General features: G+C 41.7%; 1 long non-coding RNA gene across 1 annotated transcript in view; it reads right to left on the bottom strand.

The window, feature by feature from the left end:
* LOC129555824 (uncharacterized) overlaps positions 1-17,996 on the bottom strand; it is a 114,776-nt gene extending 96,780 nt beyond the window's left edge. The window contains exons 1-4 of the long non-coding RNA XR_008685820.2: positions 17,467-17,996; positions 14,143-14,297; positions 13,391-13,450; positions 10,385-10,613 (exon numbers count right to left, since the gene is read on the bottom strand). This is a non-coding gene — a long non-coding RNA (uncharacterized LOC129555824). The remainder of the gene's footprint in view (positions 1-10,384; positions 10,614-13,390; positions 13,451-14,142; positions 14,298-17,466) is intronic.
* Positions 17,997-25,138: the final 7,142 nt, after the last annotated feature.

The raw sequence follows: 25,138 nt of genomic DNA, 5'->3' as shown, positions 1-25,138 counted from the left end.
AATAAGACCAAAAACCAGAGGCAAGAGGCTTAAGCCCGAATCCTGAGAACACCAGAGAAGTCCTGACTCCAGGGAACATTAATCAATAGGAGCTCATCAAACATCTCCATACCTACGCTAAACCCAAGGGTCAACAAGTTTCAGAGCAAGACATACCACGCAAATTCTCCAGTAACACAGGAAACTAGCCCTGAGCTTCAATATACAGGCTGCCCAAAGTCACTCCAAACCCACTGACATCTCATAACTCATTACTGGACACTTCATTGCACTCCAGAGAGAACAAATCCAGCTCCACCCACCAGAACACCGACAAAGGCTTCCGTAACCAGAGAACCTTGACAAGTCACCTGTCCAACCCCACACACAACAAGGAAACTACATAATAAAGAGAACTCCACAAACTGCCAGAAGAGGGAAAGGCCACCCCAAGCAAAGCATTATAAGCAAGATGAAGAAGCAGAGAAATACCCAGCAAGTAAAGGAACAAGATAAATGCCCACCAACACAAGCAAAAGAGGAAGATATAGGGAATCTACATGAAAAAGAATTTCGAATTTTGGTGGTGAAAATGATTCAAAATCTTGAAAGCAAAATGGAGTTACAGATAAATAACCTGGAGAAAAGGATTGAGAAGATGGAAGAAAGGTTTAATAAGGACTTAGAGGAAATAAAAAAGAGTCAATATACAATGAATAATGCAATAGATGAGATCAGAAACACTCTGGAGGGAACAAACAGTAGAATAACAGAGGCAGAAGACAGGATAAGCGAGCCAGAAGATAGAATTGTAGAAATAAATGAAACAGAGAGGAAAAAAGAAAAACAAATTAAAAGAAATGAGAACAATATTAGAGACCTCTGGGACAATGTTAAACGCTCCAACATTCGAATCATAGGAATCCCAGAAGAAGAAGACAAAAAGAAAGACCATGAAAGAATACTTGAGGAGATAATAGTTGAAAACTTCCCTAAAATAGGGAAAGAAATAATCACCCAAGTCCAAGAAACCCAGAGAGTCCCCAACAGGATAAACCCAAGGCGAAATACTCCTAGACACATATTAATCAAATTAACAAAGATCAAACACAAAGAACAAATATTAAAAGCAGCAAGGGAAAAACAGCAAATAACACACAAGGGGATTCCCATAAGGATAACAGCTGATCTTTCAACAGAAGCTCTTCAGGCCAGGAGGGAATGGCAAGACATACTTAAAATGATGAAAGAAAATAACCTACAGCCCAGACTACTGTACCCAGCAAGGATCTCATTCAAATATGAAGGAGAAATTAAAAGCTTTACAGACAAGCAAAAGCTGAGAGAATTCAGCATTACCAAACCAGCTCTCCAACAAATGCTAAAGGATCTTTTCTAGACAGGAAACACAGAAAGGGTGTATAAACTCGAACCCAAAGCAATAAAGAAAATGGCTACGGGATCGTACTTCTCAATAATTACCTTAAACGTAAATGGGTTGAATGCCCCAACCAAAAAACAAAGGCTGGCTGAATGGATACAAAAACAAGACCCCCATATATGTTGTCTGCAAGAGACCCACCTCAAAACGAGGGACACACACAGACCGAAAGTGAAGGGCTGGAAAAAGATATTCCATGCAAATAGAGACCAAAAGAAAGCAGGAGTAGCAATACTCATATCAGATAAAATAGACTTTAAAACAAAGGCTGTGAAAAGAGACAAAGAAGGAAACTACATAATGATCAAAGGATCAATCCAAGATGAAGATATAACAATTATAAATATTTATGCACCCAACATAGGAGCACCGCAATATGTAAGACAATTACTAACAAGTATGAAAGGGGAAATTAACAATAATGCAATAATAGTGGGAGATTTTAATACCCCACTTACATCTATGGATAGATCAACTAAACAGAAAATTAACAAGGAAACACAATCTTTAAATGATACAATAGACCAGTTAGACCTAATTGATATCTATAGGACATTTCACCCCAAAACAATGAATTTCACCTTTTTCTCAAGTGCACATGGAACCTTTTCCAGGATAGATCACATCCTAGGCCATAAATCTAGCCTTGGTAAATTCAAAAAAGTTGAAATCATTCCATGCATCTTTTCTGACCACAATGCAGTAAAATTAGATCTCAATTATGGGAGAAAAACTATTAAACATGCCAACATATGGAGGCTGAACAACACGCTGCTGAACAACGAACAAATCATAGAAGAAATCAAAAGAGAAATCAAAATATGCATAGAAATGAATGAAAATGAAAACACAACAACCCAAAACCTCTGGGACACTGTAAAAGCAGTGCTAAGGGGGAAGTTCATAGCAATACAGGCACACCTCAAGAAACAAGAAAAAAGTCAACTAAATAACCTAACTCTACATCTAAAGCAACTAGAAAAGGAAGAAATGAAGAACCCCAGGGTCAGTAGAAGGAAAGAAATTGTAAAAATTAGGGCAGAGATAAATGCAAAAGAAACAAAAGAGACTATAGCAAAAATCAACAAAGCCAAAAGCTGGTTCTTTGAGAAGGTAAATAAAATTGACAAACCACTAGCCAGACTTATCAAGAAACAAAGGGAGAAGAACCAAATCAATAAAATTAGAAATGAAAATGGAGAGATCACAACTGACAACACAGAAATACAAAGGATTATTAGAGAATACTATCAGCAATTATATGGCAATAAAATGAATAACCTGGAAGAAATGGACAAATTCCTAGAAAAATACAACTTTCCAAAACTGAACCAGGAAGAAATAGAAAATCTGAACAGACCCATCACAAGCACGGAAATTGAAACTGTAATCAAAAATCTCCCAGCAAACAAAAGCCCAGGTCCAGACGGCTTCACAGCTGAATTCTACCAAAAATTTAGAGAAGAGCTAACACCTATTCTACTCAAACTCTTCCAGAAAATTGCTGAGGAAGGGAAACTTCCAAACTCATTCTATGAGGCCACCATCACCCTAATCCCAAAACCTGGTAAAGACCCCACAAAAAAAGAAAACTACAGGCCAATATCACTGATTAACATAGATGCAAAAATCCTTAACAAAATTCTAGCAATCAGAATCCAACAGCATATTAAGAAGATCATACATCATGACCAAGTGGGCTTTATCCCAGGAATGCAAGGATTCTTCAATATCCGCATATCAGTCAACGTAATACACCACATTAACAAACTGAAAAATAAAAATCATATGATTATCTCAATAGATGCAGAGAAAGCCTTCGACAAAATTCAACATCCATTTATGATAAAAACCCTCCAGAAAGTGGGAATAGAAGGGACATATCTCAACATAATAAAAGCTATATATGACAAACCCACAGCAAACATTATCCTCAATGGTGAAAAACCGAAAGCATTTCCCCTAAAGTCAGGAACAAGACAAGGGTGCCCACTCTCACCACTACTATTCAACATAGTTCTGGAAGTTTTGGCCACAGCAATCAGAGCAGAAAAAGACATAAAAGGAATACAAATTGGAAAAGAAGAAGTAAAACTTTCACTGTTCGCTGATGACATGATCCTCTACACAGAAAACCCTAGAGACTCTACCAGAAAACTACTAGAGCTAATCAATGATTACAGTAACGTTGCAGGATATAAAATCAACACACAGAAATCCCTTGCATTCCTATACATTAATAATGAGAAAATAGAAAGAGAAATTAAGGAAACTATTCCATTCACTGTTGCAACGAAAAGAATTAAATACTTAGGAATATATCTACCTAAAGAAACAAAAGACTTGTACATAGAAAACTATAACACACTACTGAAAGCAATCAAAGAGGACACTAATAGATGGACAAATATACCATGTTCATGGATTGGAAGAATAAATATTGTAAAAATGAGTATACTACCCAAAATAATTTATACATTCAATGCAATCCCTATCAAGCTACCAAAGATATTTTTCACAGAACTAGAACAAATAATCTCACAATTTGTATGGAAATACAAAAAACCTCGAATAGCCAAAGCAATCTTGAGGAAGAAAAATGGAACTGGGGGAATTAACCTGCCGGACTTCAGGCTCTACTACAAAGCCACAGTCATCAAGACAGTATGGTACTGGCATAAAGACAGAAATATAGATCAATGGAACAAAATAGAAAGCCCAGAGATAAATCCACGCATCTATGGACACCTCATCTTTGACAAAGGAGGCAAGAATATAAAATGGAGAAAAGACAGTCTCTTTAACAAGTGGTGCTGGGAAAACTGTTCAGCCACTGGTAAAAGAATGAAACTAGAACACTTCCTAACACCATACACCAAAATAAACTCAAAATGGATTAGAGAGCTAAATGTAAGACCAGAAACTATAAAACTCCTAGAGGAGAACGTAGGCAAAACACTTTCCGACATAAATCACAGCAGGATCCTCCATGACCCACCTCCCAGAATATTGGAAATAAAAGCAAAAATAAACAAATGGGACCTAATTAAAATCAAAAGCTTCTGCACAGCAAAGGAAACTATAAGTAAGGTGAAAAGGCAGCCTTCAGAATGGGAGAAAATAATAGCAAATGAAGCAACTGATAAAGGATTAATCTCCAAATTATACAAGCAGCTCCTGCAGCTCAATTCCAGAAAAATAAATGACCCAATCAAAAAATGGGCCAAAGAACTAAACAGAAATTTCTCCAAAGAAGACATAAAGATGGCTAACAAACACATGAAAAAATGCTCAACATCCCTCATAATCAGAGAGATGCAAATCAAAACCACAGTGAGATACCATTTCACACCAGTCAGAATGGCTGCTATCCAAAAGTCTACATGCAATAAATGCTGGAGAGGATGTGGAGAGAAAGGAGCCCTCTTACACTGTTGGTGGGAATGCAAACTAGTACAGCCACTATGGAGAACAGTGTGGAGATTCCTCAAAAAATTGGAAATAGAACTGCCATATGATCCAGCAATCGCACTCCTGGGCATACACACCGAGGAAACCAGAATTGAAAGAGACACGTGTACTCCAATGTTCATTGCAGCACTGTTTATAATAGCCACGACATGGAAGCAACCTAGATGTCCATCTGCAGACGAATGGATAAGAAAGCTTTGGTACATATACACAATGGAGTATTATTCAGCCATTAAAAAGAATACATTTGAATCAGTTCTAATGAGGTGGATGAAACTGGAGCCTATTATACACAGTGAAGTAAGCCAGAAAGAAAAACACCAATACAGTATACTAACACATATATATGGAATTTAGAAAGATGCAAATGATAACCCTGTATACGAGACAGCAAAAGAGACACAGATGTATAGAACAGTCTTTGGGACTCTATGGGAGAGGGTGAGGGTGGGATGATTTGGGAGAATGGAATCGAAACACGTATGTTGTCATATGTGAAACGAATCACTAGTTCAGGATCAATGCATGTTATAGGATGGTCGGGGCTGGCATGCGGGGATGACCCAGAGGGAGGATAAAGGGAGGAGGAAGGTGGGAGGGGGGTTCAGGAGGGGGAACTTATGTAAACCCGGGGCAAATTCATATCAATGTATGGCAAAACCAACCAATATAATATTGTAAAATAATTTGCCTCCAATAAAAAATAAATTAACTACAAAAAAAAAAAATAATAAGATCATGGCATCCGGTCCCATCACTTCATAGCAAAGAGATGGGGAAACAGTGACAGACTTTATTTTGGGGGGCTCCAAAAATCACTGCAGATGGTGACTGCAGCCATGAAATTAAAAGACACTTGCTCCTTGGAAGAAAAGCTATGACCAACCTAATGAGTGAGTGAAGTAGCTCAGTTGTGTCCAACTCTTTGCAATCCCATGGACTGCAGCCCACCAGGCTCCTCCATCCATGGGATTCTTCAGGCAAGAACACTGAAATGGGTTGCCATTTCCTTCTCCAGGGGATCTTCCCAACCCAGGGATCGAACCCGGATCTCCCGAGTTGTAGGCAGACGCTTTACCGTCTGAGCCACCAGGGAAGTCCAACCTAGACAGCATATTAAAAAGCAGAGACATTACTTTGCCAACAAAAGTTCATCTAGTCAAAGCCACGGTTCTTCCAGTAGTCATGTATGGATGTGAGAGTTGGACTATAAAGAAAGCTGAGCACTGAAGAATTGATGCTTTTGAACTGTGATGTTGGAGAAAACTCTTGAGAGTCCCATGGATTGCAAGGAGATCCAACCAGTCAATCCTAAAGGAAATCAGTCCTGAATATTGATTGGAAGGACTGATGCTGAAGCTGAAACTGAAATACTTTGGCCATCTGATGTGAAGAACTGACTCATTGGAAAAGACCCTGATGCTGGGAAAGACTGAAGGCAGGAGGAGAAAGGGACAACAGAGGATGAGACAATTGGATGGCATCACTGACTCGATAGACATGAGTTTGACCAAGCTCCAGGAGTTGGTGATGGACAGAGAAGCCTTGAGTAATGCAGTCCATGGGGTCACAAAGAGTCAGACATGACTGAGCAACTGAACTTATTCTTCTGCATATTTCCAATAAAGCTGTACATTTCACTACTTACAAAAACTTGGGATATATTCTTGTCGACCTTATTGATGTATAATTTAAACTGCCCAATTCAATGAATTTTGATAAATGATGACGCCTGTGATCTCACTACTATACTCAAGTTCCAGAACATTTCCATCATCCTGTAAGCACCCACCCTCTTTTTTGGCCACACTGTGCAGCATGTGGGATCTTAATTCTCCAACCAGGAATCAAACCCATGCCCCTGCACTGGAAGCTTGGAGTCGTAACCACTGGAACAACAGGGAAGTCTGTGCCCCATCCCTTTGCAGTCCATGCCTCCCTCCACTGCTAGTCCCAAGCAACTACCAGCCTGCTTTTTGTCACCACAGAGTTGGTTTGCATTTTCTAGGATTTTTAAATAAATGGAATCATAGAGTATATACTCTTTTATGTCTGGCTTCTTTCAATCAAGATGATGCTTTTGAAGTTCATTCATACTAATGAATATATTAATATAAGTACTTCAATTTTTTTAATTGATGTGCATTCCATTGTATAAACATACCATTTTAGTTTATCCTCTCACCTATTGATGGAAATTTAAGTTTTGTGGGCTTAAAGCTTTAATATATGGATACTGCTTGTATTAACTGTGTTTTAACAAGTACTATAAAGATCCCACAATCCAGAAATTTTAAGTACTTAAAGCCTGTGGACAGAGGAAATCTTAAAAGTTTAACCCAAATTTATATACATATCTTTGCTCCAGAGAATTATAAAGTACAAAGTACAAAATGAAGTCGCTCAGTCATGTCCAACTCTTTGCAATCCCATGAACTCTAGCCTACTAGGCTCCTCCATCCATGGAATTTTCCAAGCAAAACTACTGGAGTGAGTTGCTATTTCCTTCTCAAAGAGTAATAAAAAGACATTAAAGCATGAATATATATTAGTGGGATAAAATTCTATGGAGAGAGTAGAACAGAAAAGAATGATGAGAAACTTCCCAATGATAAGTTTATCACATATTGCACTAAGGTTATTATAATTATTCACATTTAAAGAAGTGAGGTGATTTTTACTTTTTAAGTCAATATTTACAAATACCACAAACTTAATACTTCAAAATTCTTTAAATTTATAAACCTTTAGGCATCAATTTTAAAATATGAATGTGAAAATTAAAAAACAGAAGTAAAAAACTTGAGTACCACTTCTTTCAGTCCTGTTCATAAAGGTTGCCCTTTAATTGGTTTGGGATGAGCAGAAACATCACCATTTTTAAAGTTCCCCAGGTGGGGACTTCCTTGGTGGTCCAGTGGCTAAGCCAGTGCACTCCCAATGTAGGGGGCCTGGGTTCAATTCCTAGTGGAGGAACTAGATCCCACATACAACTAAAGATCCGGCACAACGAATGCTACAATTAAGATCTGGTGTGACCAAACAAACAAATTAAGTAAATACTAAATATTTTTTTAAAAATTCCCTAGGTGATTCTAAAGTATACCCAAAGTTTCCCTGAAAACAGCATTCTCTCTCAGGAGACAAGGAATATAAAAAATGAAAGCTACAGAGTTTACTGTTGAACTGAGAGTATTAGTCATCCGACAAGTAACCATCTGCAAGGTTTATAAAAATTTCACATCCGCAGTTCTCATAGAACTTAAGCACAAATACATTAACTGATAACCATGGCCACCTGTGATGCCTTCCAATGAAGGGCTATTATTTGCAAGGCACTGTGAACTGAACTGAACTGAGCCAACTGTTTTAAATAAATGGTATTATCTCCACTGTAGATAGTTCCAGGCCTAGAATACTAACCCACAAGTGTGGTGACAAACAAGAAAAATACGGGAATATTTATTAACAACAATTGCCCCTGGGCTCATCTACCTTTTTTCACAGTAGTATTTCTTTTAGCTTACCGTCCCAAATCTCAAGTCTGCAACTTAATTTTGTTTTCTACTTCTCTATTACTCTTCTATTCTCTTTTTGTGCCTTAGCTATTATTTTTCTCACTCTTGTCAATTGTTACGATTTATAGTGTAGTGATAAAAAATGGGACTAGGATTTGGGCTCAAAGCCAAATTCACAATTAATTAAACACGTGACTTAGTAATTTAAAATGGAGGTCGCTGGCGCCCTGTGTAGTGGCCTGAATATAGCACTAATAAATATAGCTTTTATATAATGCTTATGAAGCGCTTGTACATTCCTTAGCCTTGAAAGGTACGTGCATGCATGCTAAGTCACTTCAGTCGTGTCTGATTCTTTGCGACCCTATGGACTGTAGCCCACCAGGTTCTTCTGTCCATAGCATTCTCCAGGGAAGAATACTAGCATTTGTTGCCATTTCTTCCTCGAGGGGATCTTCCTGACCCAGAGACTGAACCCACATCTCTTGTGCCTCCTGCATTGGCAGGTGGATGCTTTACCACTAGCACCACCTTAATCCTTCTCTTGACACAAAAGCTTAGTATTTCTTTTAGTGTTGGTGTGGGTATTGATAATGGTAGCAACTCCCCCTGCAAAATGATTTAGAACTACTTTAGGGAGTGAAAGTCGCTCAGTCGTGTCCAACTCTTTGTGACCCTCACCGACTATAGAGTCCATGGAATTCTCCAAGCCAGAATACTAGAGTGGGTAGCCATTCCCTTCTCCAGGGCATCTTCCCAACCCAGGGATTGAACCCAGGACTCCCACATGGCAGGCAGATACTTTACGGACTGAGCCACCAAGGAAGCCCAGAACTACATTGACTCTCTCTTAAATTTTGCCAGCAATTACTCTTCTCTTTATTCCAAGTTCTTTTGTTAGTCCAGTTTTAAGCAAATTGGGTAGAGAGTCTCAGGAGAAAGAGAACTAGCAGGACTTTATTGACAGAAGACAAGCAATTTTTTGGTCTAAGCCATTTTGGAATCTAAGCCTGGTCACAATGCTTGCCCTTCAACAGGTCTCAGTAACAAGAATCCTAAGGGAACAAAAGAATAAACTTTCATCAGGCCAGAGAGATATTTCCTTCTCCGGGGGATCTTCCAGATACAGGGATCAAACCCAGGTCTCCTGCACTGCAGGGAGACTACTTACTGTCTGAGCCACCCAGGGAAGTCAGTTATAAAGACTCCCAGTTCTCTTTCAAGGATAACGATTAGCCTGAGGCACTTTCTTTAACTGTTTTGCATAATTTAACCCCTCCTCAAGGTCTCAACCACTGACCAACTGGAACCAAAGGAATGAAGATGCTGACCTTTTCTAACCCTCATGACTTCAAAGTCTGGGCTCTACCAACCTCTGCCCCTATTCTATGCTGAATTCACTTGTTCAAGTCGCTTCATGAATATTCATGTATCCTTAGCTTAAAAATTCCCCAATTTTGCTGTTCAGGGAGACACTGCTTTGAGAAAGATTCCCCGTGTTCTCCTCACCTGCTGCAAGTAATAAATCCCTCTTTCTCCTGATCTGTGGCTTGGATGTGTCTTTTCGCTCGACACCCCTCAAGAGGCAAACCCAGTTTTCAAGTAACACAGGATTCAACCTTCTCAACAGCAGCAATATTGACATTTGGGACCAGATAATTTTGGGAGTTTAGTAACTATCCTACAAAATGTATTTTAGCAGGATTCTTGTCCTCCATCCACTGAATACCAGTAGTACTGCCCCTAGCCGTGACAATCAAAATGTCTACAAAGGCCAAATGGTTTAAGGGATAAAGCTGTCAAAAACCACTTATTTAGTCATGACTGGCTAAAGATCTACCTGGTATTGGCTCTACTCCTGGTAGATAATCCCAATCTCCATTCATGTATTAAGAACTGTCCTAAACCTAAAAAGAGAATATGTCTTCTATGAGCTTGTTGATTCTTCATTAAATTGCTTTTTTTTTTAACTTACTCATTTATTTATTTTTTGGCTGTGGTGAGTTTTTGTTGCTGCATATGGGCTTTCTGTAGTCGCGGCAAGTGGGGGCTATTCTCTAGTTGCAGTGCACAGGTTTCTCTTGCGGTGGCTTCTCTTGTTGCAGAGCACAGGCTCTAGGCACAGCAGTTGCATCAAATGGGCTCAGTAGTTGTCAAACAGGAGGGAAGGGGACAGGGCACACCCTTTGAAAGAATGACATAGCCTAGAGGATACAACATAAACTGATTAGAATCAAATGAGTTCAAGATGGCAGACAAGTCAACTTTGATGAGTAGACTGATTGATCCTCAATCAGCAAGCGAAATAACACACCCGGAGGCACCATGACAGTGCCCAGATCAGCTGTCAAAAGATCAAAAAGCGGGCAGCGGCCCAATTCCTGGAAATCTTTACTCTGTCCCAAAGATAGTTGGAAGAATCCTCCCACTCGTGAGCTTATGAAATTACCCAGGCCATAAAAGCTAACCACATATTTCGAGGCCACTGCACTCACCCTCTGCAATGACCCACACTCTGTCTGTGGAGTGTGTTTGTGAATCAATCCACTTCTTACCTATCACTATGTCTCTCACTGAATTTTTTCTGTGATGAGACATCAAGAACCTTAGCTTCGTTAGGTCCTGAAACCAAGTCTGTGATCTCAGTTGGAAGACTATGGGTTTTGCCTGGGTTCAAGTCCCAAGCAGGGTTTTGACCAGGTTTTTAAGTTTGAGTCCATACACTGCTCTCAAGCATGCAGATCCCAGACTGGTTGGAACCAGAAGATTGATGTTGCTGATTCCCACTTACTTCACCAATAAATAATCAGAAGAATGTCCACACGCTGATCATTAGTATAAAAACTCCTCACTACCTCCTCTAGGTTGGGACACAGAAGGGCATTTGCCTACTGTGGCCCCCTTTGCCTGGCAAAACAACATAGCTACTCATGGCTGCATGTCTGTGTGCTCAGTCATGTCTAACTTTTTGTGACCCACTGAACTACAGCCTGCCAGGCTCCTCTGTACGTGGGATTTTTCAGGCAAGAATACTGGAGGGGGTTGCCATGCCCTCCTCCAGGGGATCTTCTCAACCCAGGGATTGAAACTGCATCTCCTGTGGCTCCTGCATTGGCCGGTGGATTCTTTACCACTAGGGCCACCTGGGAGTGAAGTGAAGTCGCTCAGTCATGTCTGACTTTTTGCGACCCCGTGGACTGTAGCCCACCAGGCTCCTCCATCCATGGGATTCTCCAGGCAAGAATACTGGAGTGGGTTGCCATTTCCTTCTCCAGGGGATCTTCTCAACCCAGGGATCGAACCCAGTTCTCCCGCATTGCAGGCAGACACTTTAACCTCTGAGCCACCAGGGAAGCCCTTAGCTATTCATACTTCACCCAGAACTCCACCTCCAAGATGCAATTTGGTACCAGTGTACAGGGGCTGAATTTTGGTTACACTAGCTCACCATCAACCTATCAAAAGGAAGTCATACACCCGAAGCCTACATCTCAAATTTAGCTTATAAAAACTTCTCAGGCTTCCCTGGTGGTCTAATGGTTAAGAATCCACCTGCCACTTAGGGGACATGGGTTTGACCCCAGGTCTGGGAAGCAACTAAGCCTGTGTACTGCAACAACTGAGCCAGAGCTCTAGAGCCCTCAAGCCACAACTACTGAGCCCACACACCACAACTACTAAAGCCCACACAACTAGAGCCTATGATCTACAACAGGAGAGGCCACTACAATAAGAAGCCCACACAACACAACACAACACAATGAAGAGTAGCCACCGCTCACCACAACTAGAGAAAGCCTGAGCAGCAACAGACACCCAGTGCAGAGACAAATTTTAACAAATAAAAATAAACAAATGTAAGAAAAGCTTCTCCACCAAAACAATGGAGGAATTAGGGGATTTTGAGCATGAGCCACAAGTTCTCTTTGTTTTGCCCTGCAATAAACCTTTCTCTGCTCCAACTCCACCATTTTGGTTTGTTTGGCCTCACTGTCCATCAGACACACAAACTTTGCTCAATAACAAAGTGATGGCCTAAAACTTTCCACACTTAAAAAAAAAAACTATAAACCTACAGTTCCAAGAAACTCAATGAACCCTAAACTAAAGAAACATAAAGGAAATGACACCAAATAACATCAGAATCAAATTGCTCAAAACAAGTGATTTTTTAAAAATCTTAATCGTTTCTTGGCCTTTTGGCTAAGATCAAGTGTATTTAGTCTTAAATCAGCCAGAAAAAGACATGTTAAATAAAGAACGTATAAAGGATAACATCAGATTTCTCACAGGAGACAATACAAAAGAGAACACTGTGGAATGACATCTTTAAAGTCCTAAAAAACACTGTCAAATAATTTCAGAGAGAGTAAAAATACTTTTCAAAAATAAAAGCAAAGCTTCCAGTTCAGGATAAGATAAAGATATGCTTCATATTCCTCCCATTAAATACAGCTAAACATACTGAAATTATAGAGATAAACTTAACAAAACTGAAAGCTGAAGAGAAACTAGACCAAGAAATTCTCTTGGGACTCAAGAAATGACATGACATAGGGTTCCTGAGTTTTCTTTTTGCCTCATATATTCTACATTGGGAGTCTGAGAAGCCAGCCACCTGAAAATGTCAGTGGGTACTAAGAGAAGCTTGCTCTTCTGAGCCAAAGGATAAAGAAAGGGGCAGCCCTGCAAGACAAAACTTGTAGGCAATAACCACCCTACTTCAACCAAACTCCACAGAAAATAAGTGTGCCACCACCACCACCACCACCCATATCAGTCAAGGCCTAACAGGAAGCTTAGACTTCCCCTCACCAGGCTGCAACACACACATCTCATTCTCGCAGCCAAGTCGCTGTCACTGAAGGTCCAGCAGGGAACCGGACAGTCACCCCAGTCCACTAGAATGAGGTACCTCTCCCATTCCCCAGCCCTAGTTAGTCAACAGAAGCTGAGTGAGCAACCTAGACTTCCAACCTACCTGGCAGTAATGAGGTAGCATCTCCCTTTCCTTAGCCAGTATGGTGTCAGAGAAAACCTGCTAAAAAGAGATTTGGGTAAGAGCCAGTCTCAAGAAAATGACGAAAATATCCAGGATTTAAAAAAAAAAATCATACCAATACCAGGAAAATTCCCACTTAAATGAGAAAAGAAAATCAGAAGAAATTTCCTGGTGGTCCAATACTTAGGACTTCACATTTTCACTGCCAAGGGCTTGGATCTGATTCCTGCTCAGGGAACTAAGATCCCACAAGCCCCATGGTGTCAAAAGAAAAAAAAAAAAAAGACTAAAAGACAGAAACACCAATACTGGAATATCTGACAAGGAATTTAAAGCAGCCATCACAAAAATGCTTCAATGACCAATTATGAACACATTTTAAGTAAGTGGAAAAGTACAACTTAGCAAAGAAACAGAAGACTTAATAAAGAACCAAGAAGAAATTCTAGAACTGAAAAATATAACTACCAAAATTAAAAACTCACTCAGTTCAGTTCAGTTCAGTCGCTCAGTCATGTCCGACTCTTTGCGACCCCATGAATCACAGCACGCCAGGCCTCCCTGTCCATCGCCAACTCCCGGAGTTCACTCAAACTCATATCCATCGAGTAGGTGATGCCATCCAGTCATCTCATTCTCTGTCGTCCCCTTCTCCTCCCACCCCCAATCCCTCCCAGCATCAGAGTCTTTTCCAGTGGATCAACTCGTCGCATGAGGTGGCCAAAACTCACTCAGTTCAGTTCAGTTCAGTCGCTCAGTCGTGTCCGACTCTTTGCGACCCCATGAATCACAGCACGCCAGGCCTCCCTGTCCATCACCAACTCCTGGAGTTCAGATGAGCTCAAAAGCAGAATGGACCCAATAGATGGGGGAAAAGTCAGAAAACCTGAATAAAGAACAATATAAGTTATCCAATCTGAACAAGAATGAAAACAGAGCATCAAAAACTGAAAAATGCCTCCAGAACCTGTGGGAATATAACAAAAGATCTAATAATCACATCATGGGAGTCTCAGAAGGGAAAGAGAAAAGAGTGTGAGCCTGGAAAGTATTGCAAGAAATAATGACTGAAAATATTCCAGTTTCAGCAAAACAACCTCAAAAGTTGTCTTATGAGAAAATCACAAAGAACTCTACTTACATAAATTTGACAACTTAGATAAAATTCCTCAAAAAGTTACTATCACAGCTCCTCTTGTATGAAATAATTCGAACAGTTCTGTAACTATTAAAAAATTGAATTCATAATTTTAAAACTTTCCCCCAAATCTCCAGACCAGATGGTTTCACTGGAAAAGCTATATCAGATATTTAGAGAAGAATTAAAACCAAGTTTAAACAATCTATCTCAGAAAACGGAAAATGAGGAAACATTGCCCCAGACCTGAAAATAGGTACTAATTCAAAGCATCACTGTTTATAATACAGAAAACTGAAAACAATTTATAACTCCTTTAACAGAATAGTGGGGAAATAAGTTGCTGCCCACTTACTAAATGGAACGCTATAAAACAGCAAAAAATAATCCTGTGAAGATAACAGACAAGGCTGATTAACCAAAGAAAGGCACTGAAGAAAATGGAGTATGAAAACAACATATATATGCAAAACTATTAAATACATTTTTCTATGGGATACAATTTTAGTCAAATTATAAAGAAAAGCAAGCAATTGACAAACATAAAATTCAAGATAGTGATGGGGGAGCTGGGAAGACTGGGCTCACACAAAGTGTCTTAAGATAAATGTGGAGTTCTCGTTCCTTCTTTTTTACATCCAGGCATCTTTTACTGGTTACTGATATGCCAGGTAACAACATTAGAAAACAAAACATCAAAGGAAAAGGTTTTTCACCTGAAAGAATCTATTATCTCTTAGTTCTCCTCTTCCTATAGAAGAGCCTCTATAGATCCACAATAACAGACAAATACAGTTTTACTGGTAACGTATCTTAGAATAAAGGATTACTCTCAATCAAGAGGCAAGAGAGCTAATGAGAAATCTCTCACAAATACAGAAATATTAGTCAGTAATCACTGTATCAACAAGCTGGAATCTAGATTGCAGGGACAAATAGCAATAACCTCAATTATGCAGATGACACCACCCTTCTGGCAGAAAGCTAAGAGGAACTAAAGAGTCTCTTGATGAAGTGAAAGAGGAGAGTAGAAAAGCTATCTTAAAACTCAACATTCAGAAAACTAAGATCACAGCATCTGGTCCCATCACTTCATGGCAGACAGATGGGCAAATAAGGGAAACAGGGAAAGACTTTATTTTCTTGCGCTAAAAAATCACTGCAGATGGTAACTGCAGCCACAAAATTAAAAGATGCTTGCTCCTTGGAATAAAAGCTATGGCAAATCTAGAGACCATATTAAAAAGCAGAGACATTACTTTGCCAACAAAGTTCCGTCTAGCCAAGGCTATGGTTTTTCCAGTAGTCATGTTTGGATGTGAGAGTTGGACTATAAAGAAGGCTAAGCGCCAAAGAATTGATGCTTTTGAACTGTGGTGTTGGAGAAGACTCCAGAGTCCCTTGGACTGCAAAGAGATCAAACCAGTCAATCCTAAAGGAAATCAATCCTAAATATTCACTAGAAGGACTGATGCTGAAACTGAAGCTCCAGTACTTTGGCCACCTAATGGGAAGAGCTGACTCATTAGAAAAGATCCTGATACTGTGAAAGATGGAAAGGCAGGAGAAGGGGACAGCAGAGGATGAGATGGTTGGATGGCATCGCCGACTCAATGGAAATGAGATGGGAGATGGCGATGGACAGGGAAGCCTGGCATGCTGCACTCCATGGGATCGCAAAAAGGATACACAACTGAGCAACTGAACAACAACAAAGCTTCACCTATCGTTGGGCTTCCCTGGTGGCCCAGATAGTAAAGAGTCTGCCTGACTGCAACAAAGGAGACCCAGGTTCCATTCCTGGGTTAGGAAGATCCCCTGGAGAAGAAAATGGCAACCCACTCCAGTACTCTTGGCTGGAAAATCCCTTGGATGGAGGAGCGTGGTAAGCTACAGCCCTTGGGATCGCAAAGACTCAGATATAACTGGGCAATTTCACGTTTAAGCCTGAAAGAAAGTCTGAGCCACCAGGGAAGCCCTTTTAAGCCTGAGATTATGCTGTTTTACAGGGGAGGAGGAAACAAGTTCTAAGAGAATTTAACCTTGTTTGAAAGAAGCCCACAGGCCATATAGCAGACTCCAAGCACTGTGAAGAGAGCTTCATTACTACTACTACGGTAGCTCAGACAGTAAAGCGTCTGCCTAGAGATTCAGGTTCAATCCCTGGGTCGGGAGGATCCACTGGAGAAGGAAATGGCAACCCACTCCAGTATTCATGCCTGGAAAATCCCATGAACCAAGGAGCCTGGTAGGCTACAGTTCATGGGGTCACAAAGAGTCGGACACGACTGAGCGACTTCACTTTCACCTCGCTTTATGACCTCCAAGACCAGTGTTCAGATCCGATGAGAAAGAGAACCAGGCTGAGTTCTATTTCTTAAGATTTGGATTGAATAGTATTCTTGACACCTTTGAGATATGTTTTACAAAAGATCTCTTACATGTCATATTTTTTAAGTGGGGAAAAAAATAAACTACACGCAAATCTTGATAATAAAAGTATGAGAGCCTTGGACCCACTCCCACAATCTGCTGAATTCAAACTCACTCCAAGATGAGCCGTCAAAAATGGAACCAGTGCAAAATATAGTCAAGGATACGTCTAGAAAAAGAAAGAAAAGCAAACAGCTGCCTGCACACATGCTGCAGCAAAGTGTGACCAGGAGGCAAAGGAAATCAATCAGGAAATATTTCAGATTTAAATATTCAAATTTAGCTAAGCTCATGAAGGAAGTACACAAAGATGCAGATACAAAAGGAATAAACCTTATGGGGAAGAAAATTCAAAGGTTTGAAAATATTTCCTCATGGAACAGGAAATGAGTAGGAGAAAAGTTGAGTAGCAAGCCTTGAGTAAATTGCACTGCTTTAAGATAAAAAATAAAGTAAGAGCTTTTTCCCAACCACGTCTACACACCTGATCCCTACAGGCTAGCGCAGACCTCTCGTATCCTTGGGTCCTAGGATTTGGACTAGTCAACGACGACCCTTTCTGGCCCCCTTCACTCCGTCTCCCCAGGTGGGCTGGCGACTCCTCCAGGGAACCAAGGATACTCTTGGCTACCTCTGCAACGACTACCCCTTTCCCAAATCACAGACCCACAGTCTCTAACCCCAGGAGTTCCAGGTCCCAGTCGGTCCAGAGTGTGCGGGTCTCGAACAGGCCGCCCGCCCCACCCTTCGCTTAAGGCTCCGAGTCTCCATGTTCCCCCTCTGCTTCACATCGCACACCTCGGCCGTCCTTATTCCCTGAGCACCCTGAGGAGAATGAAACGCTGGGGACTGTGAAGTTCTAGTTAGGTCCAGGGAGGCTTGTTTACCATCGCCATGGAAATCTCTGGCGCGGGCTACGGAGGGGCGTGGTCAGAAGCGCTGTGGGCCGGAGTCAAACTCCCGCTGCCCTTGCACACGCGGTACCTCCAAGAGCCCTTCGGCTCTCGGTATGCCCTGCCCCCTATCGGTCATGTGCCCGAGCATCCGGGAACAACAGCCCGCGAGGCCGCGCCCCCGCCCCGCTTCCGGAACTCGTCAAACCCCACCTTCTTCTCCCGGAAGACGCCGCAATCCTACCTCTAAAAGCGAGCCGGAAGGGCCGCGCGGGGGCGGGGTCTCTGAGACGGGCGTCCGGGGGCGGGGCCACCAGGGCGCCATTGTGACGCAGAAGGAGCGTACCCGGGGCTTGGCCATCCAGGCGCGGGGCAGGGCGGGGGCGTGCCTAGCGACCCGCCGCCACGAGAGGAGCTGCGGGACGTGGGCGAGCCCTTGGGGAAGAGGCCTTTTGTGGCGAGTTTGAGGCTTTAGTGGTACTGACTGGGAGGGTCTCCCAGTAAGCTCAAAGAATGTCGAGATTGAAGACTAGTGTGGTAGAAGGAAATGAGAGTCATTTCCTGGCGAGAAGGAAGGAGGGAACCAGGAACATCGGAGGCCTATGAAGGCGGATCGAGTGACCGCAGCCGCAGGGTGTGCTCTCTAGGGTCTCTACGCTGCACGGTCACGTGACATCGGTTGGCTCTCTTAACTGGTTCCTTCAGAGGGCAGGGCTTTTTCTCGCGCCTGTCCTGAGAAATAAAAGTCCTGGGGCAGAAGAAGTCACCGCGGAGCCCTTCACTTCGGGAAGAAACACAGTCTAGGCCAGTGTCGTTTGGTTTCCTGCTACATCCAGGCCAGCTGTTTCTGCTCTAAACAAGACACATTGAACTTTCCAGCCCTTGGTAACGAGTTATTTGTTAAAGCACCTGTACAAAGTCAGAATTAGTAGTGTCAGAGACCAAGAGTTGTCATATTCTGTTACAAAAGCTGCTGAGCGATCTCCTTTTGTTTTTCATCTTAATTATGGTCAGATTTAGCGCTAAAAGGAACCCCGACAACCATCGTGGGTAGCTGGCTTGGATACCCTGATGAACATAAGCGACATCATGGAATTTTGATGTCAGATGAGGTATCTGACGAGACGGAAGGTGAAGAAATTTAAGACTGAGTTATGGCAAGCCACTCCAGTACTCTTGCCTAAAAAATCCCATGGATGGAGGAGCCTGGTGGGCTGCAGTCCGTGGGGTCGCTGTGGGTCAGACGCGACTGAGCGACTTCATTTTCACTTTTCACTTTCACACATTGGAGAAGGAAATGGCAACCCACTCCGGTGTTCTTGCCTGGAGAATCCCAGGGACGGGGGAGCCTGGTGGGCTTCCGTCTATGGGGTCACACAGAGTCGGACACGACTGAAGTGACTTAGTGCATGAACAGTAAACAGACACTGCAAACACAAAAAGACCAAACGTCCCGTTCTCTAGCTAACATGAGTGAATGTTGCTTTTCCAATGACAATTCTAGTCCTCCATTCCTCCTGTTTTCCAGATAACAAACAAATCGCCGTTTCCTTGGGCCCTCCCCCAAATCACATACATAAGCCCAAACAGGACAATAAGCCCTTTTAAGATTTTTTTTTTTTAATGTGGACCATTTTAAAAATCTCTACTGTTACTGTTGTATGCTTTGGGTTTTTTGGCTAAAAAGCATGTGGGATTCTTAGCTCCCCAACGAAGGACCCAACTGGCACCCCGTGCTTTGGAAGGTGAAGTCCTAACCACTGGCCTTTCAGTAAGTCCCATTAAGCCCCTTTTAACATTCACTTCCTAAGATACCCAAGGGTTCCCCATAATGTCAGATCTCCCTGGCTACAGCAGTTAGCCCTACATTATTTGTGATACGTGGGACTTTTAGTTCTCCATGTGCTCAGTCCCTCAGTCATGTCTGACTTTTTGTAACCCCATGGACTGTAGCCTGCCACGCTCCTCTGTCTGTAGAGTTATTCCAGCAGGAATACTGGAGTGGGTTACCATTTCCTCCTCCAGGAAATCTTCCTGAGCCAGGAATTGAACCCATATCTCCAGGGTCTGGCATTGACAGGCAGATTCTTTACCACAGAGTCATATGGGAAGTACTTAGTTACCCAGTTCAGTTCAGTTGTGTCAGACTCTGCGAACCCATGGACTGCAGCATGCCAGGCCTCCCTGTTCATCACCAACTCCCAGTGTTTACTCAAACTCATGTCCATCGTCAGTGAGTCAGTGATGCCATCCAACCATCTCATCCTCTGTCGTCCCCTTCTCCTCCTGCCCTCAATCTTTCCCAGCATCAGGGTCTTTTCAAATGAGTCAGCTCTTCGCATCAAGTAGCCAAAGTATTGCAGTTTCAACTTTAACATCAGTCCTTCCAAAGAATATTCAGGACTGATTTCCTTTAGGATGGACTGGTTGGATCTCCTTGCAGTCCAAGGGACTCTCAAGAGTCTTCCCCAACACCACAGTTCAATTCTTTGGCGCTCAACTCTCTTTATAGTCCAACTCTCACATCCATACTTGACTACTGGAAAAACCATAGCCCTGACTAGACGGACCTTTGTTGGCAAAGTAATGTCTCTGCTTTTTAATATGAAATCTAGGTTGTTTATAACTTCTCTTCCAAGGAGTAAGCGTCTTTTAATTTCATGGCTGCAGTCACCATCTGCAGTGATTTTGGAACCCAAAAAAATAAAGTCAGCCACTGTTTCCATTGTTTCCCCATCTATTTGTCATGAAGTGATGGGACCAGATGCCATGATGTTAGTTTTCTGAATGTTGAGCTTTAAGCCAACATTTTCACTCTTCTCTTTCACTTTCATCAAGAGGCTCTTTAGTTGTTCTTTGCTTTCTGCCATAAGGATGGTGTCATCTGCATATCTGAGGTTATTGATATTTCCCCTGGCAATCTTGATTCCAGCTTGTGCTTCATCCAGCCCAGCATTTCTCATGATGTACTCTGCATATAAGTTAAATAAGCAAGGTGACAATATATAGCCTTGCTGTTCTCCATTTCCTATTTGGAACCAGTCTGTTAGTTACCCAATCAGGGATCAAACCCACATCCCATGTATTGGTAGGCAGATTCTTAACCACTGGACCACCAAGGGAGTCCTGCAACTTTTATAAATACTTAAAATTTTTATTTTGGAACAATTTTATTTTTTAAAAACTTATGCCCAATTTATCCTCTAGGGAGAAGGCTTGTTTTTGCTTTTGACTGGGATGATGGTTATTGCATCTAGAATGATCCCAGTGTGAGCTACTGAAGTGAGAAGAGCTCTAGTCAACAACTGCTCTTCTGGCTCAATTCGAGCTTCTGGATTTTCTCTACTTGACATTTCAGGGTTTCTTCCTGAGTCCCTATACACCTGCCCCAACCCCTGTGGGATTACAGCCACCACAGTCACTTAAAGTGACCACACCTGATCTAGGTCTGGTCCGTTATTTTGTCATCACATAGACAAAAGTAAGATTCCTGACTGATTTCAGAGTAGAAATAAGCTGTAAAAAGGTAAGAATCACAAAGGTACAAGAGGAGAAGTTGTGTCAAGGAAGAATTTTCAGGTCAAAGGAAAAGAAATGAAAATGCTTGTTTGGATTCTGCAAACACATGAATGTATCTCCTGAGCTTTCCCTGGTGTGGTGCTGACACACAGACCTCAGCCATGACCCGAGCACAGGAATGAATTCACACTGTAATGGAAGGCATCAGGCTATGCAACACCAACAAAAGAGAGAAAATAGGATACCCACGCCTAGATACCAGACAGTCACTGAGGGACTAGCTATAATAGCCCATCTTGTTGCAGTAGCAGTGTTTAGAAATTTTCATTCATATCATCCTCCTGTTCATGGGATTTTCCAGGCAAGAGTACTAGAGTGGGGTGCCATTGCCTTCTCCGGTAGGAAAAAAAGATGCATGTAAATATCAAGGGCAGCAGAGAAGATGAAAAGGGTTTGTTTGACTTACAGTTAGGACTCCAGGAGAAAGACCTTGTCTTCCAGAATCTGATGGTTTTCACTGTGTGGTGGGAGTAGCTATAGCAGTGCTGTCCAATACAAATGTGTGAGCTACAAATGTAATTTAATTTTTTTCTAGTAGTCATATTTACAAAAGTAAAAACACGAGTAATGTTCATTTTAATAGCTTTATTTGGATCGACATACTCAACATATCATCCTGTGAATAGTCAATATGTAACATTATCAATGAGACATTTTATGTTGTTTTTTTATTCTTTGAAGGTTGATGTGTATTTTCCACTTATAGCACATCTCCATATTTTTTTAAAATCAAGAATTTAAATTTTGGGGGGAATATTAAATGTATATTTAGAGTTCATAAAATTTACAAATGAAAAAGGAGATTCACACATATCCATGTTGTTCCAAACATACCTAAAGTTTTTCCCATAACTGAATTATGAGTTTTTAAATTACATTTAGGCAAGGATATGGAGAAATTGGAACTCTTGTGTGTTGCTGATAATAATGTATTCAGTTCAGTTCAGTTACTCAGTCGTATCCGACTCTTTGCAACCCGATGAATCACAGCACGCCAGGCCTCCCTGTCTATCACCAACTCCCAGAGTTCACTCAAACTCATGTCCATTGAGTCGGTGATGCCATCCAGCCATCTCATTCTCTGTTGTCCCCTTCTCTTCCCGCCCCCAATCCTTCCCAGCATCAGAGTCTTTTCCAGTGAGTCAACTCGTCGCATGAGGTGGCCAAAGATAGGCTGGTACAAATGTAATTATGGGTTTTATTGTTGAAATTTGCCATTTGATATTGGAATACATTCTTAAATAAATGTGATTATGTCATACATCATTTTAATATGCATTTCTCACTTTATGTTTTTTGACTAATGACATTGTGTGCTAAGTCACTTCAGCCATGTCCCACTCTTTGTGACCCCATGGATTATAGCCTGCAAGGCTCCTCTGTCCATGGGATTCTCCAGGCAAGAATGTGTGGAGTGTGGTTTTCCATGCCCTCCTCCAGGGGAGCTTCCCAACTCAGGTATCGAACCCCAATCTCCAGCATTCGGGCAGATTCTTTACTGTTTGAACCACCAGGGAAGCTCAATGACATTACTTTATGCTTATTTTATATTTATTTTAGACTATGGAAATTATGTTAGACAAAAAGCAAATTTGAGTGATTTTCTTATTCAAGTTTAAAATAGGTCGTAAAGCAGTGGAGACAACTCACAACATCAACAACACATTTGGCCCAGCAACTGCTAATGTTCAGTGCAGTGGTGATTCAAGAAGTTTTGCAAAAGACAAGAGCCTTGAAGATGAGGAGCCCAGTGGCTAGCCCTTGGAAATTGACAACTAATTGAGAGCAATCATCGAAGCTGATCCTCCTACAACTACACAAGGAGTTGCCGAAGAACTCAATGTCGACCATTCTATGGTCATTCATTATTTGAAGCAAATTCGAAAGGTGAAAAAGCTCTATAAGTACGTGCCTCATGAGCTGACCAAAAATTTTTTTAAATTGACATTTTGAACTGTCTTTTATTTTACGCAACAACAACGAACCGTTTCTCCATCAGACTGTGGTGTGTGATGAAAAGTGGACTTTATCCATTACCAGCAATGACCAGCTCAGTGGCTGGACTGAGAAGAAGCTCCTAAGCACTTCCCAAAGCCAAACTTGCACCAAAAAAGGTCATGGTTACTGTTTGGTGGTCTGCTGCCCATCTGATCCAATACAGCTTTTTGAATACCGACAAAACCATTACATCTGAAAACTATGCTCAGCAAATCAATGAGATGCACCCAAAATTGCAATGCCTGCCCAGCACTGATCAACAGAAATTTTATAATTTAAAATTCACTGAAACCACAATTACTTTTAAACCAACCTAATAAAATTGTGCAGCTGCTGTGGAAAACAACTCCTCAAAAATTTAAAAAGAATTACCATTAAATCCTGCAATTCTTTTTGCTGGATATGTATCTGAAAGCATTACAGGTAAGGTTTCAAGATATTTGTACACCAGTGTTCATAGCACCATTATTTACAGTAGTCAAAAGTTGAAAGCAACCCGAGCAGTAATTGACAGATGAATGAATTAACAAAATGTGGTATATACAGACAAGGGAATATTACTAAGCCTTTTTAAAAAGGAAGGAAATTCTGAGACAGGCTACAAGATGGATGAACTTTGAGGACATTAAGCAGTGTGAAATAAGCCAGTCACAAAAAGATAAATATTGTATGATTCCACTTACATTAAGTATCAAAAGTAGATTCACAGAGCCAGAAATGAGAATGGTGATGTTTCCAGAGACTGGGAGGAGGCAGAAAATGGGAAGTTAATACGTAGAGACTTTCAAGTTTTCAAGATAAAAATGAGCTGTGAAGATTGGTTGCACAAAACTGAATGTACTTAACACTACTGAACTTAGAAATGGTTAAGATGACAAACTTTATGTTGTGTTCTTGACAAAATAAAAAGTTAGGTTATCAGTCATATTCACCACATTTCAAGTGCTCAACAAGCCTGTGTGGCTAAATGGCCCCCTTATCACACAGAGCAGCTTGAGACGAAGGATAAAGAGGACTGCTGCTGCTGCTGCTGCTAAGTCACTTCAGTCGTGTCCAATTCTGTGTGACCCCATAGACGGAAGCCCACCAGGCTCCCCTGTCCCTGGGATTCTCCAGGCAAGAACACTGGAGTGGGTTGCCATTTCCTTCTCCAATGTGTGAAAGTGAAAAGTGAAAGTGAAGTCGCTCAGTCATGTCTGACTCGTAGCGACCCCATGGACTTCAGCCTACCAGTCTCCTCCATCCATGGGATTTTCTAGGCAAGAGTACTGGAGTGGCTTGCCATTGCCTTCTCCGATAAAGAGGACTAGAAATCCCTATCTTCAGATGCCACTCTGAAAGCGCTGCTTGGCAGCTCAGTCTCTGCTAAGTCACTGCCTTTCTTCACTCAGCCTGGAGGATTCAGTTCAGTTCAGTTCAGTCGCTCAGTTGTGTCCGACTCTCTGTGACCCCATGAACAGTAGCATGCCAGGCCTCCCTGTCCATCACCAACTCCCGGAGCTTACCCAAACTCATATGCATCGAATCGGTGATGCCATCCAGCCATCTCATCCTCTGTCGTCCCCTTCTCCCCCTGCCCTCAATCTTTCCCAGCATCAGGGTCTTTTCCAATGAGTCAGCTCTTCCCATCAGGTGGCCCAAGTATTGGAGTTTCAGTTTCAGCATCAGTCCTTCCAGTGAACACCC

Source organism: Moschus berezovskii, chromosome 12, assembly GCF_049115385.1.
Source record: "Moschus berezovskii isolate FMDL1 chromosome 12, NW_MosBer_1.0, whole genome shotgun sequence".
In the NCBI taxonomy this organism is placed as follows: domain Eukaryota; kingdom Metazoa; phylum Chordata; class Mammalia; order Artiodactyla; family Moschidae; genus Moschus; species Moschus berezovskii.
This window is presented reverse-complemented; position numbering and strand designations above follow the sequence as displayed.